Source organism: Phocoena phocoena, chromosome 9 (genome assembly GCF_963924675.1).
Source record: "Phocoena phocoena chromosome 9, mPhoPho1.1, whole genome shotgun sequence".
NCBI classification, from domain to species: domain Eukaryota; kingdom Metazoa; phylum Chordata; class Mammalia; order Artiodactyla; family Phocoenidae; genus Phocoena; species Phocoena phocoena.
Window position 1 is genome coordinate 72838271 of NC_089227.1, and position 9190 is coordinate 72847460.

At 34.7% G+C, this 9190-nt stretch overlaps 1 non-coding gene across 1 annotated transcript; it reads left to right on the plus strand.

Moving 5' to 3' along the window:
• The first annotated feature begins 1524 nt into the window (after positions 1 to 1524).
• Positions 1525 to 1628, plus strand: LOC136128668 (U6 spliceosomal RNA). The gene has a single exon (XR_010656253.1). It is a non-coding gene; the product is annotated as a U6 spliceosomal RNA (small nuclear RNA).
• Positions 1629 to 9190: the final 7562 nt, after the last annotated feature.

Here is a 9190-nt window from a genome sequence, read left to right on the forward strand (position 1 = left end):
GAATTTTGTGTATTACTTAGGAAAGCCTTCCCAATTCCCAGAGTTATGAATTTTTTCTATATTCTCTTCAAATACTTTTATAATTTGTTCTTAACATTTATTCTCATTAGTCTCTCCAAAAGGTATCTTTGCTTATGATATGAACAATGAGTTTAATTTTTTCCCAAAAGGAGAGCCAATTGTCATAATGTGATGAATTGAGAAGCTTTGAACACTTTACTAATTAGAGATGACATCTTTACTTAAACTATATTTTTGGATTTCCATTCTAGTTTTTTCTACCAATGTGTTTGTCTATTCCTATGCCAAAATGCACTGTTTAAATTGCCTTATATTATGTTCTTCTTATTAGTAGTAGTTCAAATCCCATGATTCTCTTTTCTAAAAATGTAACTTGCTAAGCATTGCTGTTCTTTCTTTCATACGTGCTTGAGAACCAGCTCGTCAACATCTTCACAATGTTGAGTTTTCCCATTGAGAAATATGGAATAACATTTTATTTATGTAGATTTTTAAACACCCTTTTCATAAAAATCTTGCACATTTCCTATTTATTTCTAAGTATAAAATGGATTTTGTTGCTATTATGAATGAGATCCCTTTTATCATTACATTTTCTAATGGAGTATTGCTAATATTAAGAAAGTTATTGATTTTTGTATATTGAGTTTTATATCTGATCACCTTACTATACTCTTAAAGTACTCTCTTAAAATTCTAACAGTTTTTCTTATCATCCTCCAATTTTCTTGGTAGAAAACTTTATATATTTCTCAAATTAATTGTTGGGAGTGAGTAAAACTTGAAACACCTGTTTTTTAAGATTAACCAATCAAAGTAATCCTTTGAGAGTGTTATAGACTGAATGTCTGTGCTCACCCTCCACAATTCATATGTTGAAGTTTTAACAACCAATGTGATGGTATTTGAAGATGGGGTGTTAAGAGTGTAATTAGGTCATGAGGGTGGGGCCCTCATGATAGGATTAGTGGTTTTATAAGAATAGGAAGAGAGAGAGAGAGAGAGACCTCTTCCCAGTGCATGTACCAAGGAAAGGACATATGAGGACCCAGCAAGAAGGTGGCCATCTACAAGCCAGGAAGACTACTCTCATAGAACCCAGTCATGCTGGCACCCTGATCTCAGACTTCCAGCCTTCAGAACTGTGAGAAAATAAACCACTGTTGTTTAAGCCACTGATTCTATAGTGTTTTTTTCATGACAGCCCAAGCTAAGACAGTGAGTTTATGTTATGCTAGGCATACTGGGATTATTACTGGGACCCCAGTAAGAAAGCATGTAACACTTACTTGTTAAACTTACAGTTTAATACTTTGAAATTATGGTTTGCTTGCTTGTTTGGGATTTTTTGGTACAGATCAAATACTACATTCTTTTCCTAGTAGGCTCATCCTACTCTTCCCCAACATACACAAAAAGATTTTCAAATTTAATAGCTGTTTTCAATTTCTAATGCTTGTAAATAGGTCACCATTAAAACTTACAATCAAGAATGTATAATTTGTGCTCACTTCAGCAGCACATATACTAAAATTGGAATGATACAGAGGAGATTAGCATGGCCCCTGTGCAAGGATGACACGTGAAGTGAAGCGTTCCATATTTTTATGAATGGATAAAGAAGATGTGGCACATATATAAAATGGAATACTACTCAGCCATAAAAAGAAACGAAACTGAGTTATTTGTAGTGAGGTGGATGGACCTAGAGTCTGTCATACAGAGTGAAGTAAGTCAGAAAGAGAAAAACAAATACCATATGCTTACATATATATATGGAATCTAAAAAAAAAAAGGTTCTAAAGAACCTAGGGGCAGGATAGGAATAAAGATATGGACGTAGAGAATGGACTTGAGGACATGGGGAGTGGGAAGGGCAAGCTGGGATGAAGTGAGAGAGTGGCATGGACATATATACACTACTAAATGTTAAATAGATAGCTAGTGGGAAGCAGCCACATAGCACAAGAAGATCAGCTCGGCGCTTTGTGACCACCTAGAGGGGTGGGATAGGGAGGGTGGGAGGGAGACACAAGAGGGAGGAGATATGGAGATAAATGCATATGTATAGCTGAGTTACTTTGTTATAAAGCAGAAACTAACACACCCTTGTAAAGCAATTATACTCCAATAAAGATGTTAAAAAAAAGAATGTATAATTTATAAAGGGAAGGCCCCCCCTAAAACTGAATAAATAAGGACAAGAGGAAAATATTTTCAGTTTCACTGCCACACAGCCCATTTCTATTCTTAGCCAGCCTGGGTATGGGTCTTCCAAAGGTTTGCTTCCCTGACATATGGAAACACAGCCGCAGATTTCCTCTGAGTAGCCCAGCCCTTAAGTTTGCAATGCCACATTTCCTGTGGAAGGAATTCTTGAGGCTAAAATCCTTGCTAACTTCCCTTTCCCAAACTGATTGCTTCATATAGGGACATGCTTTCTCTGTAGGTCCAAAAGGACATAGAAAAATTAAAATAACTTTTGCGTGATTGTGTCTCTCCATTTGCTTTCTTACAAACTACTGACTCATTTCCTTCACTTAGTTTGTACATAATGGATCCATATTGGTTTATAGATACAGATAGGAGAGAATTATGGATAATAAGGTGTCACACTCTATCTTTATTTATCTGTTCATGATAGATAAGTCTGCTCCCTTAACCATCCCTGACTGACTGATTGTGGCTCCTAGAGCACTATTTTGAGGAGAGGTCAGAGGCTGCCTCTGGCCATGATCAATGATTAATGTCTGCCATGAGCATGGGAGGAAAAGAGGTGGGATGCCTGCCAAGCATTTCCCATCTTTGAATATAATTGGCTTTTTGTTTCTGAGCTTGGAAGTTTTATTAATTTGTAGCTATGATATGTATAAAAGGAAAAATACTGTTTTTTTAACTTGGATCAACAAAGAGGCCTAAAACATGTAAGTGCCTTTAAGACTAGGAAGCTTTAATGCTAAACATTGAGCATATTAATGTATATCTTAAGTAAAGCCTAAGCCAAAATACTACATAAATATGCTACTACATAGCAGTGATTATCCTCATTATCATTAATAGTAGTAGCATGGTAGTATTACTAATAATTCTAACTTTAAAAATCCAACTTGGCATTATATTGGGTGGCATATAAAATTATCCATAAAGTATGAAACAGATATTTTCAGATAAAAGTAGAATACTTTATTTTCACAACTGAGACATGCCAGGAGGCTAAGAGTTGAAGAAATAATATGAATGTTGCTGGTTTTTACCAAAGATAAGCATTATGTTTTGTGAAATTGAGTTAATAGTACAACCCAAAAGTTAGACTTTGCAAAATACTTGAGAAACATTAAAAAAAAAAATAGTGATGTGCAGCTCTAGGCATTGGAGGTTAACAAGTCTACCCTTCAGAGTGGGATTATCAGCAAAGTCTGGTAGTGGCTGAATTTGTAAAAAAAAAAAAAAAAAAAAAAAATGGAGTGTTCAGCTGTGGTTTGGGATATTATATCATAAGAACTCAAATCACTATTTTTCCATATCCACATATTTATAATATTTTATGTTTTTTACAAGCAAGGAATTGTTCCTACTAACAACCCACTACTGTGATTCAACTTTCCTATTACATTAGAAATACTGTATAAACAGAGAGAGCAGGGGAACTTCACTTGGAAAATTAGCTAACAATCATCATACCAATCCATTTCCACAAACTATTACAACACATCCACATCTTAAGACATTCCCCCAGAAGTTCACACTGAAATTTGGGCTACAAAACAAATGTTTATATTGATACTGTGTTTTAATCAATTTTCCAGTTTTTTAAACTATGTCAAATAGCCACCCGAAAATACATTTCCATGAAATTTATGGTACTTCCTTCTAGTGATAATACGTCCATCATTCTTTCCCACGAAATATTTATCAACATGACCTTCTTCAACAAATGGGTAAAAATTGAATTTTTAAACTATGTGACTTGCTTACCATCAACCAACAACTTTTTGAGGTACACACCTCTAAGGATCTAACCCATTGACCCTAAAAGAGATTTCTGCTCATATTAACAAATGGATAAAAAAATTATGATAAAAAATTTTTCCACAATCTATTCAAACAACATTTATAAAAGATTGAAAGTCTTGTCATATCCCATTAGAATTATTATACACTTAGTCATATCTACTTTTTAAAGTATGTCCCTGAAGTGTACCAATATTCAAAAACATTAAAAAATGTGTTGAAGTTCATACAGTGATACAAAATCATGAATATACAATTTTGCTATTTATTATTAGAGACAGTGTCTTTAGAGTGACTAGAAAACCAGTGCTTCTTTTACCTCATGTTGCACTTAATCAATAACACATTTAACAAAACCATGTTATAGGACTTAAGGACTTTAGAGTTAAAGAAATTCCTTGTTTCCATTCTGCTACAATTTTTATTTTTAAAATTACCGACCCAAAATAATCTACTGCAAAAGATATCGTATGTGTAGGCAACCTACAACAGTTCTACATTTATACATGAGACCATGAAAACCAGACAGATATATATCTGAGCAGCTCTTCATCACTGCAGTGGACCATACTAGTTAAGTTTACAGCATTTCCCTTCAAGTCCTAGCCTTAAATCCCAGCTCAACAACTTTCTAGCTATGTGACCAGTACAAGTTACTTAAACATCTCTGTTCTGAGTTCCCTCATGTGTAAAATGAAGGTACTAATAGTACCAACTCAGAAGTTGGTGTGATAATTAAATGAACAAATATATGTAATGCACTTAAAATAGTTTTAAGCGCATAATACGTGTCGTTTAAGAACTGGAAAAAAATATGACAGCAGAAGTTTTGGGGGATAGGCAGCTGTGTTTAAGAGCATGAATTAACAATAAAGCAATGGGATCTATTTTTTAAAGCTGGAAAAGATATACCTGGGATGTAGCATTGACAATTCCCAGTCTTTTGATTTACCTGTTCTCCGTGAGTGATGTTTTGCATGATGTGTCAGACTTTGACACAGATTTCAGTGCCTCTTCATTTATCACAGGATTGATCTCATGAGAGTTTGCTAAGGGGCCTAGGCTAGATGACAAATGGACTGCTATCAAAGATTTTTTTTACTGCTATAATGGTTTCTCAAATAAGGTATAATATGTACGGGCTTTACATTTTTTTTATCAGATAAATGGTTTCCTTTTATGCATAATGTATTCTCTAATTATCCTCAGGTAATACATTGAGTGACAGAAAGCTAGGCATACTTTGCAAAAACTGTAAAGAATTGAGATGATTATGTATGTCAGCTGTTTTAACTGACATCATTTATGAAAGATTAGCTAGTATTACTTTATTAACAATTGCATAAAGAATGAAGCTGTGAGGCAAATAACCCACCTTAAAAGCCAAGTATCAACACTATTAGATCCATAGATGGTCATAGCCTACAGTATAAGATTTAAAGTTGAAAGAGACCTTAGAATCCATATAATCTAACCTTGTAGATTTTACATTTGCATAATCTGAAATTCCCAGGACTTGCATACATTATCTAAGGGAATCAGTTATGAAGTTACAGAATTCCAACCGGAAACCAGGCCCCTAAACTCTTGGTTCAGTATTTTTTAATCTATTCCAAACCACCTGCTTGTTGCAAGGATCAACATTTTTCCTCTGAATTAACACTGCTTCGTGATTAAATTGAATGTTTCATTTTATAGATGGTAGGTGAAAAACACTAGGTCACCTTCGATTAAATGCTAAATACCTTTCTTGGCTCATTGCCTCTATGTATTTTTCAAATGATTTATTGTACAGTGATTATCTGTGATTTGTGTCAGCCATGATGCAAAGTGAAAAGGGGCTCCAGCTGCAAAATTAGGGACACTGTTATTAATAATGTTAAAGATTTCCCCCAAAATAACTTAGCAGATGGGAATGGGGATTTTTTAGATTTTTATTTTAGTTTAGTTTTGCCTATAACCTTTTCCCTTTGCACCACAGCTTAAAACAACATTGTCATCTTCCTCCCTTGAAAGACACCCAACAGATCATCCTATCTTTGCTGTTGGCACTTCTTGGAGTTCAGCATTTGAAAATACCAGGTTGAACTTCAGCACTGTCAAGCCTAACCTGAGCTTTAAATACCACACCACTGCAGGCAGATGGTTACATTTATGAGGAAGAAAGTGGCTCCTATATTTACCTTACTAATATGACTTTTATGGATGAGTAAAATGCACTCAAGTGTCTCGCAGTCATTCCCGTCCAAGGAACTGCCTTGTGGGACAGGGATATGTGGCATTTGGTTGAGGATGGCTCCTTGAAGATAATCCAAACTGCACTGGCATTTTATTATTATAAATCCCGCAAATAGCATTATATTCTGCTTCAATGCAATGACATATCAAATCCCGGGCTGCTTTTCTTTAAGAACTTCTATTGATGCCGAAAAGCTTAACAATGTCTCTCACTGCTGACAGAACAATACTAATGAGAAGAGTTTAAACTTTAGCAAGAGTTACAGTATGTCAAGTTATTTAAGGGACCATATTAATAGTTCCCATTTGTTTTGAGATCCAATAGTACTGGGATTGAGTAACTCTTTCCCATTTCATTACCTCGTGAACTGCCTTTCCTTTCTTTCCTTCTGCCAAATCTCCTCTTCCCTGCAGCCTTACCAAATTCCCCCAGGCAAATAGTAGTTCCCTTCTCTCTGAACCAAAAGCACATTGAACACCACTTTAACAGCATTTGTCACACTGTGTCACTATTATTTTTTCATATCTGTCCTCACTGGAGTGCAGTAACTTGGGTCTTAGTTATCTTTGTACCTTCAGTGCCCCCTACACAGGGAACCACCAAGATTTGTCTTAAAATGTTGGTCCAGTAACTTTATTGCATTCTTTCAAGTTAATTAAAGAAAAATTAATACAGGAGTCACAATACTTAGTAAAATTAAATATTAAACAAAGAAGGGGAAACAGTTCATGGCCCTATGACCAAAACATGCAAGCAGCTAGTAGGAAGCAGCTGCATAGCACAGGGAGATCAGCTTGGTGCTTTGTGACCATCTAGAGGGGTGGGATAGGGAGGGTGGGAGGGAGACGCAAGAGGGAGGAGATATGGGGATATATGTATATGTATAGCTGATTCACTTTGTTATAAAGCAGAAACTAACACACCATTGTAAAGCAATTATACTCCAGTAAGGATGTTTAAACAAAAACACACAAGCGATATGAACACACATACACACTGAATTAGGCCCACAAACCCTCATCTGAAACTCTTGGGGATAGCTGTATTCAAAATTCAGAATTTTAAATAAATTTCAGAATATGACAGCATGTAAATGGCACATATTTAATATTCCCACCATGGTCTGGTTCAGCACCCCCCCAAAAAACACATTAATATTTCTGTAGCATAAGTATGAATATTTACCTTCAAGGAGAGTAAGTAAAGATACAAATAACCTTATTAATTCAGAACAGGTTTTGCCACCAAATGACTTTGCCCCAAACTTATGAAAAATGTTTCGGTTTTCAAAATGTTTTAGATCTTCCAATTGTGAATAAGGGATTGGGGACATGGATAATACAACCTATTTGGTGCTTCATCAAGTCTTCCCCTCTGAGTGCACTCCAAATTGGATTTGGAACAAAATATTATTATTTCTTACAAAAATACAGTAACAGAATAAAATACTCCTTGTATCTATCATTAGAATTTTAGTCTATTTTCAAAATCTTTGTTCCTATAAAATTAATCTGCATTTGTTTAACTTGTCAGTAAATTGTATTAGTTGGAAGGATAAAACTTCGTGAAAAACCAACTTACTGAAAAGCTTCTGTGTAATGATCTTATTAAATGAAATACCATAATAAGAGGGCTTTCTCACTGTAATAATTTAGAAAACTTCAATTAACTCATAAGGCAGAAGTTCTAATTAACACGTATTACATATTATATACTGTGATCTGATCATTGTTTCTCTTTTATATTTATACTGAAGAGAATTTTTACAATGAATCTATGCTTTAAAATGTAGGTTTTGTTATTGTTTAGTATGTCATGCCAATAGATCAGGAGACAATAATTGCCACTGAAACAAAAATCAAATCACCTTTTCAAAGGAAAGCACAAAGTCATCAAACTAGTCACACTTTATACTTTGTTTTACCTGGAATTTTCCAGTAAAGACTTCTGGGCATAGAGTAGGTACCCAGTAAATACAACAGAATAGAACAGTTTTAAGGGAATAATGGAAACACCTAATTCAGAAATCTACTTTATATCTTGTTCATAAATTTCTTCATATGATATATTTTTAATATGTCACATACAAATTTTAAAAGAAATTTCTATTGCTTGCCAACTTCAGAAGACAAGTCCAAACTTTGCAAAATGCATAAAAATAAATAATTCAACTGTATTAAATAATATTAAAAGTTATTTACATAATGTGGTCTTGGATTCAGACTAATGAGGGCATAATGCTTGCTTGCAGTGCCTTCTTCTGACATCTCAGGGTGCCAAGTTGTTAATTCTGTGTGTGGTTATTTATTGAATATCTGTATCCCCTATTAGATAGTCCCCTTTGTGAAGACTAAAAGATGCATCCCTGGTGTCTAGAATTCTTAATAAATATTTAGTAAATGAATGAAAAAAGGGAAAGGGAAGGCAAGGGAAGAGGACTAACATTCTTTGAGGACGTACTATATACCAAAGCCCATCACGCTCTGAACATGATTAAGCTTTTAAACTAAAAATGAAAAAAGGAGGCTAAAAAGTAGTAATTTGAATATATTTGTTCTTACAATGAAATAAGAAAAGACTGTAATAAAATAAGGCCAATAACGAGAGTAAAGAAATAATTCTTATTTCACTGTTGGTTTAAATTTGTATAATTGTATGCATTTGTACATTGTAATCATCACATTTTCTAGTTTCTGTATTTGATGCTTTGCTCTCTTAGGGCCTTGCTGACCCTGAAGAGACTGTCCCTCCCAGGGCTAACTAATTCCTAGAGATAGCAAACAACTCATCTAACAGTGTGCCTTTTACATGCAAACCGACCAATTCAGAGCCCATACCCCAACCACCTCCTTTAAAGTGCTGTCACACTCTGGGCCACTATACATCTGCCCTGATCACTTCAGGGCTAGGTACCAGACT